This window comes from Anomaloglossus baeobatrachus, chromosome 2, assembly GCF_048569485.1.
Source record: "Anomaloglossus baeobatrachus isolate aAnoBae1 chromosome 2, aAnoBae1.hap1, whole genome shotgun sequence".
Taxonomy (NCBI): domain Eukaryota; kingdom Metazoa; phylum Chordata; class Amphibia; order Anura; family Aromobatidae; genus Anomaloglossus; species Anomaloglossus baeobatrachus.
Genome location: NC_134354.1, coordinates 735453135 through 735476802, shown reverse-complemented (window position 1 = coordinate 735476802; position 23668 = coordinate 735453135).

The window sequence follows — 23668 nt, the reverse complement described above, 5'->3', positions numbered from 1 at the left end:
GAGGAAGAAAGAGAGAGAGAGAGAAAAGGAGAGAACAAGAGAGAGAAAGAGAGAGAGAAAGAGAGAGAGAAAAAGAGAAAGAGAGAAAAAGAGAGAAAAAGAGAAAGAGATAAAGAAAGAGAGAAAGAGAGAGAAAAAGAGAGAGAGAGAGAGAAAGAGAGAGAGAAAAAGAGAGAGAGAAAAAGAGAGAGAAAGAGAGAGAAAATGAGAAAGAGGGAAAAAGAGAGAAAGAGAGAGAAAGAGAGAAAAAGAGAGAGAAAGAGAGAGAAAGAGAGAGAAAAAGATAGAGAAAGAGAGAAAGAAAGAGAGAGGATAGAGAAGAGAGAGAGAGAGAAGAGAGTGAGAGGAGAGAGAGAGAAGAGAGAGAAGAGAGCAAGGAGGAGAGAGAGAGGAGAGAGAGGAGAGAGAGGAGAGAGCAATGCAGCCTCATTCCGTGAACTGCTCCAATTTTAGAGGTGTGTCCCGCGGCTCACAGCTGATGTCCGGCTCCTCCCCTCAGTGCATAATTAAATTAAATTATAATTATAAATAAATAATAATTATATTTATAAATAAATTAAATTCTTTACTGGGACCGCCGGGACTCGACCTTGTGAAGTAATTCTCCTTAGGCAGTAGCTCTAACTATTGAGCCACTGCCTTTAATGAAAAGCATAGGAAGATTTGGTAATCTTGACCTCTGTATTGCAGATAGAGATCGAGATCACACGCAGGCACTACCTGAGTGAAGTCTCCGGTGACAGCACAGCTCACGTCAGTTGCTACGTGGATCTGACACGGAGCGCTCGTGTTCTACGGCGCTCCCTGTCAGCTTCATGTAGCAGAGCTGAAAGCGTTGTGTGGATTACTTCGGACCTGGATTGTTGTTTGGGGATTAATAAAGAGGCAAATGAGGGTTTTTTTTGTCTTTTATTCCAAATAAAGGATTTTTCGTTGTGTGTGTTTATTTAGTTTCACTTACATGTTAATCATGGAAGGTATCTCGGGAAGACGCCTGTCATAATTAACCTAACCTGATTACCCCGATTGCCACCACACCAGGGCAATTTGGGATGAGGCGGGTAGAATCCCGGGACTGTCACATCTAATGGATGCGGCAATTCCGGGCGGCTGCTGGCTGATATTGTTAGGGTGGTGGGCTCCCTGTAACGTGGTGCTCCCCATTCTGACAATACCAGCCTCCAGCCGTGTGACTTTATCTTGGCTGGTATCAAAATTGAGGGGAACCGCAGGGTTGTTTTTTTTTTAATTATTTATTTATTTATTTTCCAGCACGATATAGACCCGCCCGCTGGCGGCTGCGATTGGTTGCAGTGAGACAGCTGTCACTCAGCGTGGTGGCGTGTCTGACTGCAACCAATCATGGGCGCCGGTGGACGGGAAAAGCAGGGATTGAATAATGAGCGGCAGCCATTTTCAAAAGAGGAAAAGCCGCCGTAGCTTTGTGACAGCCGTGCAGCGCTGCGCCAGTGATCGGTGAGTAGGAAAGAGAGAGGGATTGTTCTGGGGACACAGCAAAGCATAATAAAGAACATTTAATTTGCTGAGCATAACAAATTTCAGTTGTGCCTGATGCGCTTATCTCTACCATATACACATATGTTGGTGATAGACAACTACAGATGATGATTCAGAACTGTCTTGATTAATGTGCCAATGTATGTTAAGGCCTAGATTGGGTGGCCCATGTCTAGGATATTGATGACTATAGTTGGGTGAACCCCCAGACATTTGGGTTCGGTGGGTCCAGCTGGACTTTAAAAAAAATTCCGGTTCGGGACCAGACTTGACACAAACTTGAGTCCGGACCCCGAACCCCTATGGGGACCCAAACTTAAGTGTTATAAAATTATGGTAAAAAAAATTGTTTAAAAGAACAGAGAGTCCTCAGTGGTTGATACCTTTTAATGGCTAACTGAAAAGATGGTAATAATTGCAAGCTTTCGAGACTACTCAGGTCTCTTCATCAGGCATGGTATAACACAAAATCTGAAGAGTCACGTATTTATACACAACAGGACTTAGAATAGTGCAGTAAAAAAAAAAAAAAAAAAAGAACAAGTTATATGAAACAGAACTATCTCTATGGCAGGGGGACAAGCTGTTCTAGCCATAAATACTGATGCAGTTCAGTGTGAAAGTTTTATTGTCCTTTGATGATTTATCAAAGGACAATAAAACTTTCACACTGAACTGCATCAGTATTTATGGCTAGAACAGCTTGTCCCCCTGCCATAGAGATAGTTCTGTTTCATATAACTTGTTCTTTTTTTTTTTTTTTTTTTTTACTGCACTATTCTAAGTCCTGTTGTGTATAAATACGTGACTCTTCAGATTTTGTGTTATACCATGCCTGATGAAGAGACCTGAGTAGTCTCGAAAGCTTGCAATTATTACCATCTTTTCAGTTAGCCATTAAAAGGTATCAACCACTGAGGACTCTCTGTTCTTTTAAACAATTTTTTTTATCTCTACTGGCTAACACGGTACAAAGATATATTTTACTTGTATCAAAATTATGGTAGTAAGGGCTACAGGGGTGCAAAAAAAGCAAAATTGGAGTTAAAGCAGGACAATTAAACATACTGAATTTTTGCACAGCTGTCACACAGTCTGCTCATTAAAGCTTAATAATGAATATTCCTTGCTTCATTGCTTCACCCACCCACCCTCTGTTACAGCTTCTGTGATTGGCTGCAGTCAGACTGTGCTGGCTTTTTTTTTATAATTATTTCAATAAATCATTTAAAAAACGTCATGGGGTCCCCCTCAATTTTGATACCCAGCCAAGATAAAGCAGACAGCTGGGGGCTGGTATTATCAGGCTGAGAATGTGTATGGTTTAGAGCCCTCTCCAGCCTAAAAATAGCAGTCCGCATTTTTCAAAAAAATCACAGCTGCCACAAAGCCCTGGATTAACAATAAGGTCTATAAGAGCCCTGCAGGTCCAACGTAATCCACACCATGACTATCCTGGCTCTGCTACATCATGAGGTTGCAGTGTGCTTTCACGTTACAAAAGGTGATATATTGATGGAGCCACAGCTATGAGAGCCACGACGTCAGTGAATTTACTTGAGGTCACAGCTGGTATTCCAGCTGTGACCTCAGAAGAACTTACCTGAGGAGATCTCATTGAACTCACCTCAGGTGAACTCATTGAACTCAATGCTGGATTTCCAGATGAGGCTATGTTCGCACATTGACTATTTGGTTTCAGAAATTTCTGCACCAAATCTGTATCTCCTGACAGAAAAATGCACTGAAAATGCATCAAAAAAGCATTGCAATTTCGGTGCGTTTTTCTGCCAAATGATGCGGATTTGGTGCAAAGAGTTTGGCCACCAAATACTCAACCTTAGCAAAAAGCCTAATCCAGTAATCTGGCATTGCATTCAATTTGTCCACCTGAGTTAAGTTCCCTGAGTTCATCTCAGGTAAGTTCACCTGAGGTCACAGCTGGAGTACCATGGGAATCCCAGCTGTGAACTCAGGTGAACTCACTGATATCACCACTCTCACAGCTGTGGCTCTGTAACTGTGCACTGCCACCTCAGAATGTAGCAAAGCTGGGATAGTCGCTGGATGTTGTGGTGTGGATTAAGTCGGATCTGGAAAGGTGTTTTGGGAGTTAATACATTTTGGAAAGAAGGTGTTGGATTTTTTAAATAAAATATTTTTTTCTGTGTTTTCTGTGTTTATTTTTACTTAAATAATTAGTAATGAGGAGGCGGTCTCATGGACCTCTACCCATTATAAATTTGTGGCAGCTGTGATTTTTTTTACAAATCACAGAATTCATTAACTCCTTATATTACCTTGAATGCCACTGCACGTGAGTAATCTGAATGAGCCAGGTAAAATTCCAGAATTGGCGTCTCTAATGGATGCGCCATGTCTGAGATGGCTGTTGGATGCTATTATTGGGCAGGGGAGGGCCGAATAACTATGGGCCTCCATAGCCTGAGAATACCAGCCCCCAACTGTCTGCTTTACCTTGGCTGGATATCAAAATTGGGGTGGGACCCCCACACCATTTTTAAAAATGTATTTATTTATATAAATAATTGAAAAAAAAACGGGTGGGGTTCCTTTTATTTTGATACACAGCTGGAGGCTTCCAACTCCACTGTCAGCTTTATCTGTCCTGTGTATCAAAATACAGGGGACCCTACGCCATTTTTTCCAATTATTTATTTATTTTTACACTCCACTTTAGGGATCCAGACAGCTAGTTTGAGGTCAACCAATCACAGACACAAGCACAGAAGGTGTGGGTACAGTATGGCTGCAACCAATCACAGACACTGTCAAGAAGAGTGTGTGGGACAGCAGTGAACATTCATAAATTTGAATGAGTGGACCCAGAAACAATGTCTCAACCATGCAGAAACTTGGGAAGTATAATTGTCCTGCTTCCTTTTATTTATTTTTATTCAGGCGGCCGAACCCAAACAGTGACAAGGACTTACCTGAACAGATCAGGTTCATCCATCACTATTGATGACATATCAATACAGGTAATCAATTTTTTTTCAGATCAGTGGGGGTGCGACAACAGACATGCCTAGTGATCAGATGTTAGCAGGTCCTATGCAGTAGAATTCATTCAGTGTAAAGGGCCTGTTACACGCAATGAGTCAACGACATCACTAACAAGATATTGCTGGGGTCACGAAATTCATGACGCACATCCAGCCTTGTTAGCGACATCGTTGCGTGTGACACTTACAAGCGACCGCTAACGATCCCAAATACTCACAAAATCGTTGATTGTTGACACGTCGTTCATTTTCCAAATATCGTTGCTCGTTCTGGACGCAGGTTGTTCGTTGTTCTTGAGGCAGCACACAATGTTATGTGTGACACCCCGGGAACAACAAACAGCGTTCCTGCGTCCTCCGGCAACAAGGTGGGAGTGACGTTCATGCGGCTGCTCTCCGCCCCTCCGCTTCTATTGGTGGTGTGTCGCCCTGGGCAAGCCAGGGGACACAGGTCACACACCACCACACCCTACATCCCAGGTAGGCACATCTAAGCTGAACCAAAAATCCTTGTTGCCTTCCTCCAGAGGCTGGTGATTCACACCAGGGGGTAGGCCAGGCGGTTGGCTCCGCCCACCGAGGAGATCATAGCTCTGGAGGCAGGAAGTACCAGGCAGTCCAGTGAGGGACATGAACGAGTGAACAGCAGATTAGCCCCGGTCAGGGCAAGAGTAAAGTCTAGCTGAGGGCTAGAAAGGAGTAAACAACTAAGTGAAAGTAAGGAAAGTAAAGGAGAAACGGAGGAAAGCAAGAGTGGTGACAGAGAGAGAGAAAAGCCTGAAGAGTCCAGCTAAGTGCAGGGCAGGTCAGCAAGGTCAGCAACGGCGGTGACTGTCTGGAGGGGGACCGTTTGGAAGTTCCTGGAAGGACCCCGTAGGCTGTGTGCCCGGTGGTCTGGAGCAGTGTTCCGAAGGACAGTCAGCACCAGGGCAGGGGCCTCTCAGACCCCGGCAAGGCTTGGAGTCGCCGTAAATTGCCGAATCCGTCAGTGAAGGGGACGTAGATCCCCCAACAACCAAGTCCCGAGTGAAGGCAACAGCCCAACCTGTACAACAGAGACACCGCCACCGCCAGGGCACCAGTTTCTGAGGGCCAGCGCCTGCGGGCAAAGAGTAGAGCTCCCCCGGTCCAGCTTGAAGCCGGGGAGCGGGTTACCGGTGGGGACCCATCGCAACCAACTAGTACACCAGCCGTTTGGTTTACCGTACAAACTGTGTCAACGTCTCAGGCTGAGTGAGTACCACAGTGCCGCAAGGAACAGCACTGCCCCCGCGTCCCTGCGCCCACCAGGCCCTGCACCTCCCAAACCGTCACCGGGCCCCGGGATCACCGACCCCTACCCACGGAGGGGCAACACAACACCTGGCTGCTCCGCATCACCATCCCCGGGACCCCCGTATTGAGCAGCGGTGGTGAAATCACCACAACCGTGGGTGGCGTCACGGACTATAAACAATCCCCACACCCAACCAACCCCTTTCACTCACGGGCGAGGAGTGCCGCTCGAGAAACCCCCGGGATCCGGCCTACAGCTCGAGCCACCACTGAGCAGCGGCCGCCGGACCCGAGCAGAAGGGGTGAGCGTAGTGTGCTGACACCCTCCTCCCCGCCCGCGACAGTGGCCTGCTGTGTGACGTTGATGTGACGCCGCACGAACCGCCCCCTAAAAAAAAAGGTTGTTCGCCGGCCACAGCGACATCGTTAGGAAGGTAAGTTTGTGTGACGCGTACCTGCAATATTGTTCGCCACGGGCAGCGATTTGCCCATGACACACGAACGACGAAGTGCAACGACCAGGAACGCACTGCAAAATAGGGCATACTGGAACATTCAATGTAGGGAAGGGGAACTGGTATGTTATTTTATTATGCACATATTTTTAATTTATCCTCCACCTTGAACAAAAATGCAATGTAATTTACCTACCTCTAAATTGCTACTTTGCAAAGTAACTACACATATTTGCTCTACTGAAAACCAACATGTGGCAACGACATACGAGGTGGTCCTGGCGTGTATATTTGAAAAATTGGACAATTAAAAATTGGACTTTTCAAAAATTAAAATGTGCTCTTTCTATCAAATATTAATGAAAAAAAACCACCCCTAGATTTTTTAAAAAAAGGACAGGACATAAAACGCTAAGTAAATTTACAGTAAAAAAACAAGCAGCTGCAACAGGTGTCAGTATTCAGATAGAATGTACCAGTCTAACATTGGACTATTACAAAAACAAAGTGACAGTTGTGTTTACATTTTTGGATTATGGCAATTTATTTTTCTTTAAGCTCTTCACGACATGCACAAGTTGGTAGCGGTTGTATGGAGCGAGCTCACTGAATGACGTTGCCTCATATACTGGAGGTAATGGTGGGGTGTTACAGCCAGGATCTGCCTCTAAAAATTACGAGTGGAACAGGGAGTATAAGTTTTATTATTTTAAAAAGGGGTACCACATGAATTGAGAAAGGAACATCTAAGTAGTGGACAACCCCTTTAACTTCCATAAAGTGACCAGTGAATGGATGTTGGAATTTACTAATTTTCTATAGATTGCATTATTATTAGACGTTCTATAAAGCAAACACTTGTAACTAATTTGTCAGGTCAATGATTTATTAGACTTGTGACAAACACAATTTGTGTTTCAAAAACTAGCTTTAGACTGATTGTGAATTGGCTTCCTCCTCTGTTCTTATATAAAATTTATCATCTTGCAATGCGTGTCAACAGGTAATGGAGAACACAAATCTTTGCGATGTCTTGAAGCAATATCGATATTAAATTCTTCAATATGTTTTTAACCTTCAAATAGGAAAATTTTAAAATTGTATTTGTTTTTGTCATGATTCTGCAGCAGTGTTCTGCTCTCTTGCTCTATGCTAGGCCTCATATTTTTCCCAGGTTCCTGGTCAAGTCCTGTGTGGTGTGGGAGAAGTCTGATATTTGGAGCTTCGTTCCAGTTGATTGCTCAGCTTTATCTGAGAGCTGTTCCACTTGGAACGCCACCAGTGATAGTTACTGTTTTGCAGTGCACGCCTCTGGTTCCTGTAAGTGTCTGTCCTGATCTTGTCCTGCTATCTATTACCGCAGTTCCCCTCACCTCTCCTTACCTACTGACTTGATTCCTGACTTCCTGACCTCAGCATGTTCCCTGACTCTAGCTCTGCTCGCTCCCTTGTACTTACATGACCTCTCTGTTTACTGACCCAGGCTCAACCCTGACTCCGGCTTTTCTCTCTCTCTTGTACTTACGTGACCTCTCTGATAACCAACCCCACCCCACCCCCTGACTCCGGCTCTGCTCGCTCCCTTGTACTTATGTCATCTCTCTGCTTACCGACCCCGGCTTGTCCCCTGACTCCAGCTCTGCTTGTTCCTTTTGTCATTTACATTATCTCTTGGCTTTTGACCCCTGGCTTGTTTGACTGCCCCTCTAGCGACAACTAGTGTACAAACCCGGCAGATCCACTCCCTAGTGTGCCTGGCGACACCTAGTAGATTGGTGTCTTATTACACCCGAGTTCTCGTCTTCACAGTTTTATTTTATGTGGTATATATAATTCTAAACGTCTCTGGATTGGCCATATTGGAGAAACATCTCTTTTTGCATTACTTGTAGTGCAGAAGGATATTTGTGCTTTATGGCAGCTGCTATCAATGGAAGTTATAAGATGGAAAAGTGTCCATTGAGTAATAGTCTTCACGAAGTATGGTGGAGTACAGTCCCTCCCTTATGGAGTAACTGGTGAGATGACTACAAAACATTATCTATATGTATAGTGTTGCATTCTGTCTTATCTTATTACTAGCAGTACAATAATACTATTGTGACGCCCTGGGCAAGCCAGGGGTCACAGGTAATGACATGACCACACCCTACACCCCGATTAGGTACATCTTAGCTAAACCTAAAATCCTTGTTGCCTTCCCCAGGGGCTGATGTCCACACCAGGGGGTGGAGCCAGGCGGTTGGTCTCCACCCACCAAGGAGTTCACAGTCCTGGAGGAGGGAGAAGACAGGCAGTTTGTGGAGAGTTGAGTGAAGGAAGAGGAAGTGAGAGGAGCTGAGCAGTAGTGCAGTGAGAGTAGTGAAAGAAGAAAGTGACAGTTGGAAAGCCTGAAGTTAGTCCGGGTGTGTGCCCTGGACTGAGACAGCAAGGTTAGCAGACGGCGGTGACCGTCTGCAGTGGAGGCTGATCGGAGTTGCCGTAAGGACCGCAGACGGGTGGTGGCCCGGCGGTACCGGACCGGTACACAAGGAGAAGCCAGCACCATTGGCAGGGGCCTTTCGGATCCCGGCAAGGCTTGGAGTCGCCGTGAATTTGCCAAATCCGTCAGGGAAGGGGACCTCCGGGTCTCCCAACAACTAAGTCCCGATTGAAGGCAACAGTCCAACCGTATGAGAGGGACACCGCCACCGCCAAGGCACCAGTTTCTCAGGGCCAGCGCCTGCGGGCAAAGAGGGGCTCCTCCGGCCCATATCCAAGTCGGGGAGCGGGTAACCGGTGGGAATCCATCGCTACCAACAGTAAACTTAGGTGCAGGAAAAGGGACAGTCACCGTTAACTACCGGGGAAAAGCAACAGCAGCCGTCCGTGGGAACCGTCTTTCCAGCCGTGTGTTTTACCGAGAACTGTGTCACCGTCTCAGGCTGAGTGAGTACCACCATGCCGTAAGGCACAGCGCTGCCCCCGCGACCCTGCACCTCACCAGGCCCTGCACCTGGCCTGTCATCCCTCATCCTCCACCCCATCACTGGGCCCCGGGACAACCAACCCCTACCCACGGAGGGGGAAACTAACATCTAGCTGCTCCATACCATCATTCCCGGGATCCCCGTCCAAAGCAGCGGTGGTGTTCCAATCTCACCACAACCGTGGGTGGCGTCACGGACAATAAATCCCCAAAATCAAACCCCTTTTCACTCACGGGCGAGGAGCGCCGCTCGAGTCCCCGGGATCTGGCCCATCGCTCGAGCCACCGAGCAGCAGCGGCCGCAGCAGCAGCGGCAGCCGGACCCGAGCAGTGGGAGAGCGCAGCGTCCCCTCCTCCGCCCGCGACACTATCATCTGTTAATAAATTGCTATCCACATGGTAATGAGATGACTCTGCCGATCTAGTTCCAGTCTATACAATAAAGCTTACAAGTAGGAGGAAATTCCATATTTTTATTAAAGATGGTCCTATAAAAAAAAACAACAGAACGACCAATGAAAAATGTAAAAAATATGTAACCTGTGATTATACATTTCCTTTAATTAGCATTAGAATGACTAAATCTTTTCATAGAGCCATATCTTCCACAGCTTGTCTTAGCCTCGCTCCCAATAGAATAAAATGAGCATGAAAAAGACATCATGATTAGACCTCGTAATTAGTTGGAACTGAAAATACTTAAGCAGACAAAAATATTTGAAGTCAGAGCATTTGAAATGTAATACTTTTCCAACACTTAGAATAGCTTATGATGTTAGTATTGTTAAGGCATTGTAATGCCGCTCTTCAAACACATTCCACAGCTATTTGGAAAAATGTAGAAGTCTGGTTTTGTCTGAAGGGCTGGTAAAGCATTTAATATAAGGGCGTTCATTTTTAGATAGAAAAACCTGTCACTTTGATGGTTGTACAGTGAGTTCACATATTAAATTCTCTTTAGCAGCTAAGTCCCTCCATTATGGTCATCTGGTTTCTCATTGCTTCATGTATGGCTCTTTTGATATAATATATATTACCGGGATAAAGAGCTATGTGAATTTTAGTGAGGCACTTAATCAAATTGAGAACCTTTTATGGAAAATCTTCACAAACAACTTGAAGGTCAAATCAAATAGCAGATACAATATTGCAAACTATTTGTTACTGTACGTATATCGTGTGGGTCATAATCTGGGTTATAAACCCATATCAAATGCAGAGGGTTATGCATTGAGAAATGCATTTTTGAGAAGTTCTAATACGTATAAGTCCTCCTCCAAGATGGAAAGTTGTTAGTAGGTATGAGTGAACCCGAACTGTAAAGTTCAGTATTTCTACTGACCACCAGGTGTCTGGGTCCTGGACTCGAATACAGATTTTTACCTGTCTTCCTGGTTCCTATTCGAGTTCGGTCACTTGGCTGTCACAGTGCTTCTGGGTCTGCTCATTACATCTCATGCATAGTCATTGCTTCCCTCACCCTCCGTCTGTGACATCATCTGTGATTGAGTGCAGTCAGACTGCCGGAGTGCCAGCGTCTCTGGTTGGTTGCCCTCACAAATGCTGTCTGGGTGCCCTAATGGAGTATAAAAATAGATAAAAAATGACCTAGGGTCCCCCTTATATTGATATACAGCACAGATAAAGCAGACAGCTACAGGCTGCAGCCCCCAGCCGTGTGCTATCCTGGCTCTGTATCCAAATATAAGGCACCCTATGCAGCTTTTTGAAATTATTTTATTTTATTTATTATGATTTTATAATAATTTAGAAATATTTTTTTTTTTAAATAGCGTACAGTATCCCAAAATTTTGAAACTCAGCCAAGATAAAGCTGACAGCTGGGGGCTGGTATTCTCAGGCTGGGGAGAGCCATGGTTATGGCCCCCCAGCCTATAAATAGCAGCCCACAGCCACTTAGAATTGTCACATCCATTACATGTGACAATTCCAGCGCTTTACCTGGCTCATCTCGATTGATGAGCTTGCTTTTTGCAGTCACAGAAGCCTCAAGGTTACAATTCTACGCAAATCACTTTTATCACACAGTGACATAGCAGTGACACATAGGGAACTTGGTCCGCACTGCATGTGCCGGGGCCAAAACTGCTGTTTAGCATTAGCCTATTCTGTTTTCCTAACACACTAATCTTCATTTCTGTTCTGTCACACACAGTCTACACAGTTTCTTCACTATTTTTTCACTTTTCTATGACCTTTTCTTCCTTTTTTATGGCTAAGCTGTGAGCCGTAATGTCTTGTCACCATCCAGATTCACCACCAACTTGCTGCTCCATATCCTGCTTCTACTTTTACTGCAAGGTATTATGAGAAAACCTGCCAGTCCATGCTTGAGGTCATGTAATCCTTTTCTGGCTGATGCAATCTTCTGTAATGTGGTAAATGATGTCGGCCATTTTATGCAACTTCTGCAGAGAGAACTGTATATTCCCATTTTCCGAATTCAGTAAATTCCTAATAGCTCAACATGAGTTTGATTCAATTAAAATCAATTTGTTCATGTCTAAAAGCTGGATTCGGGGATTCTAGCTCTAAAAGTTGTACTAGAGAACTAGTTTTCTTCTTTTTGGAGAAGAGCTAATTTGATTGCTATCCTTGTAGTTACAAACATGCCAGTTGGGTATTTCAGATAATTAAGAGGGACTACTCATTGGTGATATGGATGTGAAACACTTTTATTCTCAATTTGTCTCTTGAGCAGCTCATAGCTCTTTAGTCTCTTTACTTCCTGGTTGCTGGAAGTTGGTGGTCACTCCTTTTTGAGTGACTGTTTTGGTCAGTTTCCTTCTGCTATTATCATTGTTCTGAAGTCTAAAGGCTCTGTCACACACAGTGATAAATCTGTGGCAGATCTGTTTGTGGCCGTGTACAAATAATAATAGTAATTTTATTCATTTTTATAGCGCTATTAGTTCCACAGCGCTTTACATACATTGGCAATACTGTCCCCATTGGGGCTCACAATCTAGAGTCCCTATCTGTATGTCTTTGGAGTGTGGGAGGAAACCGGAGTACCCGGAGGAAACCCACGCAAACATACAAACTCCTTGCAGATAGTGTCCTTGATGGGATTTGAACCCAGGACCACAGCGCTGCAAGACTGCAATGCTAACCACTGAGCCATCGTGCCGCCCCAAATGGAACAATATGTCCATGATTTCACTGCAACCACAGATCTGCCAAAGATTTATCTCTGTGTGTGACGGGACCTTAAGTTATTATCACTATATTTGCATATATAGATAACAGGGCACTTGAACAAACAGAGGGCTCAGGAAAGAGAGAGCCTTGATTAGAAGAAATGCTCTAGAAACTGAAGATGCTGGGGCTGGGGATTGGGATTCTATAGGAATGATAAGAGCTCAGGAGCTTAGAGTAAGGGAAAAGTAAACAGCTAACTTTTGTATACAAACTCATGGGCAGGAAAGAGCTGACTGGGATGTTAGGAGTTAACTCCTCTTCTGGAATATAGCTTCTGCACATACTTGGCCAGGGTCGGGAGCTTGGTCTCCTTGGAAACTAGCTGTACACTATGTATGATAAAAGCTCTCATTGCATGACTGATAAGAGTTGCTTGGTCAAGTGCTGAGGGAAATGGAGATGAGCAGATAACTGCTGTATAGAAACAAGTAGACTGGAGACCACTGACTGGGATCTCAAAATGACAGCCTGAAATGTAGCTACTATACATACTGGTCTACCGTGTGGTGGTTGATTTTCTTGGAAACAAGCTGTACACTATGTAAGATAAAAGCTCTCATATGAGGAGACCATAGCTGATAGAAATGGCAAATCAATAGCAAATTTTCTTATTTTCTGGCTATATAAACTAGTGGACTGGACAGAACTGACTGGGATCTCAAAATAACTTATCAGCCTGGAATGAAACTACTGGCACACCCCACCGGGGCCTGGGGGCACACAGAACCGGGCCAGCTCTGTTCTGCTTGGAGGATGTCACTGCAACAGGGCCCGGCTCTGTGACCCTGGTGGTGTCGTTAATTAACTGGGGAAATATTATTTACAAGATGGGATGAGTTTGTGACGCCACCCATGGTATGCAGCAAAATAGATGTTGCCGCTGCTATTCAGTTCCCTTGGAGACAGTGGTGATTCAGTGGAGTTGGTATAGCTCTCCACAGGTAGAGCTGGGCCCCAGTGCTGTCCATGGGAGATAGGATGTAATAGCGGGGTGCAGGGCCGGAGGCGCAGGCAATAACTGGGCAACACAGGAAAGCAGTCACAAGGTCTTTACTCACAGTTACGAGTTCCAAGTTTTCATGGCTGGTCAAGTACTGCCCTTTGAGTGCTGAGTCCTGCTGTGATGGGCCCCAGCTGATCCCCGGATAGTTCTGAGGCACAGCCCGGTACATACTTCTGTGTTCCTTCCCTGGTTATCTTCCTGCGCTGGCCTCTCCCGCCTGCCCCGAGCCTCACACACAGAGCCCCGAGCCAGTGTCTGCGGATCCCTTTTATGGGTGGCTTTCTTGCCTTGTCCCTTGGTCCTATGTGGTCACCTTTTCACTGGATGTGTGTGGATATGGCTTCGGTACTTGAAGTAGCCTCAGCCTCCGGTTTGCTAGCTGAGCTTGTAGTTCTCCACTAGTTGTGGGGCCGGTCCCCTTTGCGGCCAAGTCCCTCCACAGTGGTATACCGGCTGTGCATGTGAGCCCATGGGTGTATGGCACACTTCCCGTGATTCTGGGACTCCTTCTTCCCTGATCTTGGGACGAGATGGTCCAGCTCCAGACCCCAGGACCTCTCTCCTCCACGTCCACTTCCTGACTGACTAATGTTCTACAGTTTGCTCCCACTAACTAAACTCCACCTCCAGACTGGCTTTAGGACTGTTCTTTCCCTAAGGTGACCACTTAGGTTGCAACTTGCCCTAACCACGGCCTAATGGAATGTCGCTAAATTAAGAGTGTTTGTTTGTGTATGTATGCAACGACCTGTGACCTCCTTCTTACTCAGGAATGGGATACCACACCTCTGGCTGAGGTGCAGTACATCTGTGGTGATTGGAGCCTCAGGGGCGCTACACTACTTGTACATACTTGACTATACTGTGGTGGTTGATTTTCTTGGAAACAAGCTGTACCCTAAGTAAGATAAAAGCTCTCATATTAGGATAACCACAGCTAATAGAAATAGCATCAAAGCAAATGTTCTTATTTTCAGGCTATCTCATTAAAGCAATTTAATAACATGAGAGTACTGTTTTAAAGGCGTTGAACAACATTAGAATGACAGTTGCTTTCTTTCACAGTGTCACTCTATTTATGGGTTCTGATTGGTATTGAAGATTAGGATTGTTAAACTAAATAGTACTGAGCTGCAATACCACATACAATCTTTGGACAGTAGTGGTTCTATTTTTGAAAGAAAAAAGCTGTGCTATTAATTAGGTACCATTCCTTTAAAGAAATGGATAAATAATTTTGAAAAGTTGTATACTTTCTGTGCATGTGATACTACATATTAGCTACAAGTAAAATATATCTTTGTACCGTGTTAGCCAGTAGAGATAAAAAAATTGTTTAAAAGAACAGAGAGTCCTCAGTGGTTGATACCTTTTAATGGCTAACTGAAAAGATGGTAATAATTGCAAGCTTTCGAGACTACTCAGGTCTCTTCATCAGGCATGGTATAACATATAACATGCCTGATGAAGAGACCTGAGTAGTCTCGAAAGCTTGCAATTATTACCATCTTTTCAGTTAGCCATTAAAAGGTATCAACCACTGAGGACTCTCTGTTCTTTTAAACAATTTTTTTACATATTAGCTAAGCATTAAAAAACAATGTGACAAATACAGAGCAAGCATCTATGGGGGGGGGATAATTAGTTAATGTAACATAAAACATCAAAGTTTTAAAAGATATAATATATGTAAATCAAATAGGTACAAGGCACTCTCAAGGGTTAATTTTCATATAATTTATTCCAAAATAGTCTTAAACATGTGACGTTTCAACCACTAGGTGGCCTTCATCAGACAACTGGTATCATAAACTGGCTAAAATTGGAGTGCCAAGGCAACGGTATCCACCGCTATGCTGCGTGCCTGAAACGTCACATGTTTAAGACAATTTTGGAATAAATTATATGAAAATTAACCCTTGAGAGTGCCTTGTACCTATTTGATTGACTTACGGTTTGGAAACCAACAAGTGCACCTCGATATACCTCCACCATATTGGCTGTGCCTTATCCTTTTACAAATAATATATGTAAAAGCTCCCGTCAGGGTCATAGACTTTAATAAAGAGGTATCATTCTGTTCCTCCAAATGAACTCATGTAACATTGACTTCTCAGATTCCTCAGATTTGGAAACACAGTTCGTTTTTCAGAGCGGAGACCCTTCTTTATTGTCATTTCAAACAGACCAAAGGGAAAGAACATTATGATTTCGTTATAATAAGCGCACTTTATTTGGACCAGACTGTTCTTATGGCTGTGATTATTACTTGTTCTGGATCGATCAGCGTAGAAGCTCAAAGCTAATAATAAATGTAATAAGTCAAAGCCTGAGTTAAAATAACTTTCCAAACCTGTGCTCCAAAGCAGCATGGGTTTGGTGTGCACTTGCTGTCAGATTTCATGGGTGTGTAATGTTTGCCGTTTGATTTGAACCCAAAAGACTGAAGCCTTTAATATGTCTCACTTTTTAAAGCTTGTAGCAGACATGCCATACGTTTTCCTCTATGGTACCCAAAGCAGGCAGTAAAAATATCCTGACCTTATGTTTTAGGACTTATAATGCATTCAGTGGCTCAGCGTGGGTTGCCAGAGCCCGGGCAAGTCAAGTATTATTCCCATTAACCTAGTGTTCGTTATAAAAAAGAATGCTCCTTTTAGAAATCAATAATGCCTCCTTAAAGACAATGATGCCCCTTGAGTACCCCTACTAAAAGTAATAAAAATCTTTGAGTACCGGTAATTAAAAAAAAAGTTTATACTCACCTAATCTGAGTGATCGAATCTGCACACACAGTAGATAGTGCAACGCAGTTATGTCATAGAGCTGCTAATACAGAGATGCTGACATCTTGTAGCCCACTGTAATCTGTGTCCTACATTATAGACAGCCCAAACCTATAACCAAAAAGTCATAAATCCACTATAGTAAAGAAGTATATTCATTTATTTAACATACACAATAGTAATACAACATATACAATAAAAGACATAGTGTTGGTGAGGAGTACAAATGAGAAGAGCACACATGCAGATCAAACTAACACGGAGTGGAGATAAAGCGCACATACATAGTAGCAGCACGAGTACTCAGTTCCACATTAGGGAACACACGCCCATAATAAAGTGCATATGCATAATAGCAGCAGAAATACTCAGCTCCAAAATAGAAGAAGAAGCCCATGCGAAACGTGTGTTGGGGTCCTGGAGGCACACCACTTTATAGATTCCAGGGTATTATGAGTGAATGCTTCCTATTTTGGAGCTGAGTATTTCTGCTGCTATTATGCATGTGTGCTTTACTATGGGCGTGTGTACCGTCCTGTGGAACTGAGTACTCTAGCTGCAACTATGCATGTTCACTTTATCTCTATCCTGTGTTATTTTGAGCTGCATCTTGGTGCTCTCCTCATTTGTACTCCTCACCAGCACTGTCTTTTATTGTATTTATTATTATTATTATTATTATTATTATTATTTATTATTATAGCGCCATTTATTCCATGGCGCTTTACAAGTGAAAGAGGGTATACGTAAAACAATCATTAACAGTACAAAACAGACTGGTACAGGAGGAGAGAGGACCCTGCCCGCGAGGGCTCACAGTCTACAGGGAATGGGTGATGGTACAATAGGTGAGGACAGAGCTGGTTGCGCAGTGGTCTACTGGACTGAGGGCTATTGTAGGTTGTAGGCTTGTTGGAAGAGGTGGGTCTTGAGGTTCCTCTTGAAGCTTTCCACGGTAGGGGAGAGTCTGATGTCTATATGTTGAATTACTATTGTGTATGTTAAATAAATGAATCTAATTCTTTACTATGGTGGATTTATGACTCTTTTTGGTTATAGGTTTGGATTATATCTTGAGTCGCTACCAATTACTTTCTGCACTATAGTCCTTTTGTAGCAAGTTGGGTTTTCTGATCTACATAATGGGTCACAATTGGGTTTCCCCTTGCCCACTGTTCAGATGTTGCTGACATATTATAGACAGACCATAGCACTAGCCCAGGCTTTGGGCAGAGGTCAACATGACCAGGATTGGAGGGGAAGAGTGGACTCTTTAGAGGGGGAGGAGTATGGGTGCTGTAGGGTTTTAAGGCCTAGCAAGGGGCAGAGTTGACACATTACCACTCCCTGCTATTTAGTCCCGCCTGCCCTCCCTAATAAGGAGTTTCTTCATGAGGGGAGTGAAGGGAGTTTATCGAGTCATAGTGGTGGTTTTTGGTGGGTCCTTGAAATTGTTTTAAATTAGTCTGGTGGATATATCCGGGTATGGATCCCCTAATTGGCAATGAATGCTTGGTTACCTGATGATTTTGGGGGGAGCCTGGTGTAGCATGTCAGGCCCCCATGTGAATTGCTATTGGTAAAAACAACATTTTGTGTTTTGGTGCTTTAGAGCCTGTGTGGGTAACGGCTGGGAGCAATTTGGTTTATGGTTTGGTTATGCGAATCACTAGGTTTTGTATAACTTCAAGGGCTTTACTTTCAAGTTCTTAGTATTTTATGTTATATATTTGTTAAAGAAAATGGCTGCTATGGCCCAAATTATCCAAGCAAAGTGTCTGAGTGTTTATTAAAGGGAGTGGGGGGATCCCCCTTATGGTTGGTTGGTCCATGGTAATTCCTTAATCTACAATTCCATAGTCAAGTGAGTGATGGGTAGGAATCCTATAGTTCCTTGCTTTTTATTCAGGTCCAACTGCATCGGTATCAAAATGGCACTTGCCTGAAGATCTAGGGCACCCATTAAGAAGTTGGATGAAATGCTCCATTCCAGATCTTCAGCACTAATGATGCCACTTCAGAAGGACAGAGTGTTTGAAAAGAAAACAAGAAAATAGTAATTTTCTTATTTTTCTTCTGAAATGTTTTATTCCCAAATTTTTGTACTCAGGGCAACCGCCCCTAACGCTCTCCCCACACTATGCCAATGAATGTGTAATGTACGTGTATAATAAACAACTGCATAATATAAATTTTAAAGACACACATATATTTAGACTTTCAGCATTGCATACCGTATATATATCCGGTATTGAGTATGGGAGAACATACATACAGGAAACCGTAATTCACTTTGGGGTCTGTGGAGGGGATAAATAGAATTTTGAAGTATTAGCTAATTTTGGTTTTATTCCCTTTACTATTCATGATCATGATATAAATCGTGGAAGAGGTTATCCTTTACACTGAGAGAACAATGATAAAAAGCAAAATATAGGATTAAATGGAACCTGTCAGGTGCAATATGCACCCAGGACCACGAGCAGTTCTGGGTGCATATTGCTAATCCCTGCCTAACTGTCCCTGTATACACTAGCATAGATAAAGGGATCTTTAGAAAAGTATTTCTAAAGATCTTTTATCTTATGCTAATGAGCACGGGGACCAGTCTCAAGGGCATTCTATCCCCAAACTAGTCTGCCCTTTTAACATGTTAGCACACCCACAGGGGTGTACTAACATGCTATTCAATGCAGCATCACCAGCGGTGCAGTGCGTACCTGTGTCCGCTGTGACTGTGCTTCTGAATGCCGGGCACTTCCAGTCATGTGCAGTAGACCTCTCTGAAGCCGGAATGTGTACACCTGGCTTCATAGTGCGCATGACCGAAAGTGCCCGGTATTCAGAAGCGCAGTCACAGCAAACACAGGTACGCGTGTCACCACTGGTGACGCTGAATTGGATAGCATGTTAGTACATCCCTGTGGGTATGCTAACATTCTAAAAGGGCGAACTAGTGGGGGGATATAACACCCAGGGGACTAGTCCCTGCGCTCATTTGCATAAGATAAAAGATATTTAGAAATACTTTTTCTAAAGATCTCTCTATCTATGCACTCTATTGAGTTCCTGGATTGTCACATGTGGTGATACGACATTCAAATCCTTGACGCACATGCCGCGAGACACGTATTTTCCCTGCGTGTTGCGTGTAGGTAAGTACGTGTCTCCGGTACGTGAGGGCCACGTGTGTTCTCCGTGTGCTATCCGCGATAACACACGGAGAATCGGTAATTTGAATACTCATGTGGTCCTTCCTGCTGTCTAGGGTACTGATCTTCGGTCTCCAGCCCTGCCGACTCCCCGCTGCTGCTGCTGCCGGCCACAGTGAAGTGAATATTAAATGAGCATAATGAGCAGTGGTCGGCAGCAAGTGACAGCAGCGGCAGATACAGGAGGGATGGAGAAAGTGAGTAAAGATTTGTTATTTTTTTCTCTGACACGCGAGTTTTCTCCAGCGCGTGTCACACGGGACCGCATCTACACTACATCCGTGTGGTACGGGTGCGGGCCGTGTGACACCCGTGCTGCCGGAGAAAAACGGACATGTCAGTGTGAAGCCCCACAGGTGTTGTGTCGGTGCATTACCTTGAGGGACTGCATGTGGCATGGTCTGGTCACAGGTAGGGAACTTTCTCTTTAGGATTTTCGTGACGCCACTCTCGGTATTGCGGTCAGAGGTTAAGGGACTCCTGGGGTTGTTGGTAGGTGCAGTTAGATGGTGTGGCCCCCCGACAGTAGGGCTGGCCCCAGGGCCCGTTTTGAGTGGGTGGAACCACAAGGCGCAGAATGACTCAAACACAGTCCAGGCAGTCTTTCAGGGTTTTTACTCACAGTTGATGGTAGGGTGAGTAACCCGGGCGTATCTGGGATGAACCAGGCTGGAACCAGGTATCCTTCCGGCTGGCTAATGAGGGTGACTACCAACTCGCCTTACTAGCCCTGTGTGTTTTGGGGTGACCTCTACTTGAAGCCCTGCTGGGGTCGCCCAGGGAAGTTGCTGATGCCTCTCTCCCCTTCTTTTGGCCCGTTTGCTTGTAGCCTGGACCAGGTCACTCTGGCTGCTTGCCTCCTGTGAACTATGGGCCCTCTCTTTGCTACATGGCTACGGACTCTGTGTATGGTGGTGAGGACGTGAAGTACCCCACCTGCAGGTTGAGCAGGACAACTGAATGGTCCCCTACTCTGAGAACCTGCACTCGTACGGGCCTGGTACCTCCCTGGCAGTCCACTTACTCTGCCACCTCTTTGCTCTCTCTAGCCTTGGGTGGATTTCGGGTAGCACTACCAGGTGACAGATCTCCCCCATTGGTAGTCACTGCGCGGACGCTGTCAGTGTTGTGTCAGCTTCCAGGGTCTACGCCACACGTCTGCTCTCCCTGAGCAGCACTCCAGACTGGCTCACTACTCCCTCCCCACTGTGCCTGCCTACGCCACCTAGCGACCATGCTCTCTACCACACCCCTTGAGTGGACATGGAGGCTACGCACCCTTCTGGATTCCCCAGGGGTCCCTAACAAAGGTAGATGTGTGAGACCTGATTACTATGCGCCTGTGTAGTCACACCTCGGTCAGCCTTCTGGTTTACCTGTGTTGCACTGCCCCCAGCATGGGTGCAGTACTCAGTGGTGCCTGACCAGGTCAGGGGCGCCCCATCAGTGTGTTGGAAAATGCACACACGTACAAACGGACACGGACACACGTTCCGTGTGGTTTTACGTGTGTGTGCCTGCTACCATAGGGTAGCATTGGTGTACGTGTCTCCGTGCCGCCGATACGTGCAAAAACATATCAAACACGTACCGGCGCCACGGATGTGTGTCGGAGGCCTAAAGTATAGAGCATAGAGATTGCCTGTCTGTGCTTTGAATTGCTGAGTAAGCAGCTTTACACTATGTTCTGAAGAGTATGTCATGGGGGTTGGCCTATGATTATCTACATGTTTAGAGTTACTGAGGATATTGTCACAATGTGGCTGCAGGATGGCGAGGGACAGGGGCTGCAATACTGTCCCTTATGCTAGGGAACCCTAACTCTCCTTGTCCTAAGGGTTACCATTAAGAGATGGAGATTTCTGAGTCTCTTGCCTGGCTATACTACTGAACACAGCTAGCCTGTTCCCTCCCCCACCAGGGAATGAAGTAGTAAGCGTGTGATGGAATCACAGATTAAGGCTACTTTCACACATCAGTTTTTTGGCATCAGGCACAATCCGGCGTCTGCCTGATGCAACGGATCCGGCGCAGAATATGCAACAACGGATGCACCGGATTCTTTTTTTTTTTACAGATCCGGTATACCAGATCCGTAAAAAAACGGATCTGGTGCATCCGTTTTTGCATCAGTTTCATCCATTTTTTTTCTGGATCCGTTTATTTACAATAAATTGGAGCATGCGCAGTTTAAAAAAATGGGTCAGGCGGCCGTATCCGGTTTTTGCCGCATTACGATCCACCTGAGGGATTAGAGCAATTAGTCCAGCATCCACAGTGGATTAAAAAGCTACTTTAATGAAGAAATTAATATAAAATATAAAGCATTTCAAGCAACAGTGTGCTCTTAAATCATGACAAAAATGCATTTTTGTCATGAATAACCCTCTCACCCCCAGCCAATTTTCTTTTTTTTGCTCCCCTTCTACCAAGAGCCGTAACTTTTATATTTTTCTGTAAATCTTGCCATATGAGAGCATTTTTTTTGCAAGACGAGTTGTACTTTTAAATGAAACCATAAGTTTTACCATATAGTGTACTGGAAAACAGCAAAAAAATTTCAAGTGCGGTAAAATTGTAAAAAAGTTGTGATTGCATGATAGTTTTTGGGATATTTTATTCACCATGTTCACTATATGGTAAAACTCATGTGTCTGTGTGATGCCTCAGGTCGGTATGAGTTTGTAGACACCAAGCATGTATAGGTTTACTCTAATATAAGGGATTAAAAAAAAATCCCATGTTTGTCCAAAAAAAGTGGTGCAGTTTTTGCGTCAATTTCCGCGACCCATATTGTTCTCATTTTTCAGGATCTAGGGCTCAATGTGGCTTATTTTTTGCGTCTCGAGATGACGTTTTTAATGGTACCATTTTTGTGCAGATGCTACATTTGATCACCTGTTATTGCATTTTGCACAAAATTTGGGGTGACCAAAAAACGTAATTTTAGCATTTGGAATTTTTTTTCCGTTACACCGTTTACCGATCAGATTAATTGATTTTATATTTTGATAGATTGGGCATTTCTGAAAGCAGTGATACCAAATGTGTGTATATTATTTTAAACCTTTAGTTTTCAATAGGGCGAAGGTGGGTGATTTTAACTTTTAGGGTTTTTGTTATTTTTTAATTTTTTAAAACTTTTTTTACTTTTTTTATTTTACTAGTGCCCCCAAGGGACTATGAGGATAAGCAGTCTGATCGCTCATTCATTTCTGTTGAAATCTCTACACAGCTGAGATCACCAGAAATGCTCATGTCTTGTAACAGGCAGCACTCTGCTGGCTGCTACAGAAAGTGAGTCATGATAGCTACAGGAGTCCTCACATAACCCTATGCTACAATGGCAATTATCACCTCCACGTGATTACAGCACGTGACTTCCAATGGCGGCGGGTGATTGAACGTTTACCACGGCGGGGATTTAAATTGCTCTGTCACATTTTGACAGCGCAATTTAAGGGGTTAACAGGCGTGGGTGGATTGCGGATCCACCTGCGTCTGCGAGGCACACATGTCTGCTGTACAAATCAGTAGATATGTGCGGGGATCACTACCGGCTGCCCACTGCAACCAGAGGTGATTACCCTTTATTAGCTTAGAATGTACCAGTATGGCCCACGGTTGTTAAGGAGTTAAGAGCATACTGTTGCTTGAAACACGTCGATGTTAGCCATGCCTTGACATTGCATGATGTTTTATATTAATTTTTTAATTTAAGTAGTTTTTTAATCTGTGCATGCTGGACTAATTGACTCCAATGTTTCATGTGTGGCTAATAGGCGCAGGTTACCCGAGCATCGCATTTCATCTTACATTCTCCGGTGAGCTGTGTTCTCTCTATGTCTCTGATAGACACAAGTCTGCTCACCAGATGAGCAGACATGTGCAGGGATGACCATGGGCTCACCGCATGAGCCCATGGTAACCGTATGGAGGCCACCACGGTCGTATATATTAGCTCTAGGTCATAAAGGGGTTAAGGTTCCTGGCATTCCCACCTGTTGGGACATCTGGAGGCTGTGGACTCTTACTAGCATTCACAGCGTCCAGTTGTTCCAGCAGCTGGGAACTCCAGGAACATTCAGGTCTCCCTAAGCTTACAGCCACTGGGTTTTCTGGCAGTTCTGAGGCCCGGACACCTGAAAGGAGCCTTTGATGTTCCTGGAGTTCCCAGTAGTTTGGACACCTGGAGGCTGTGAA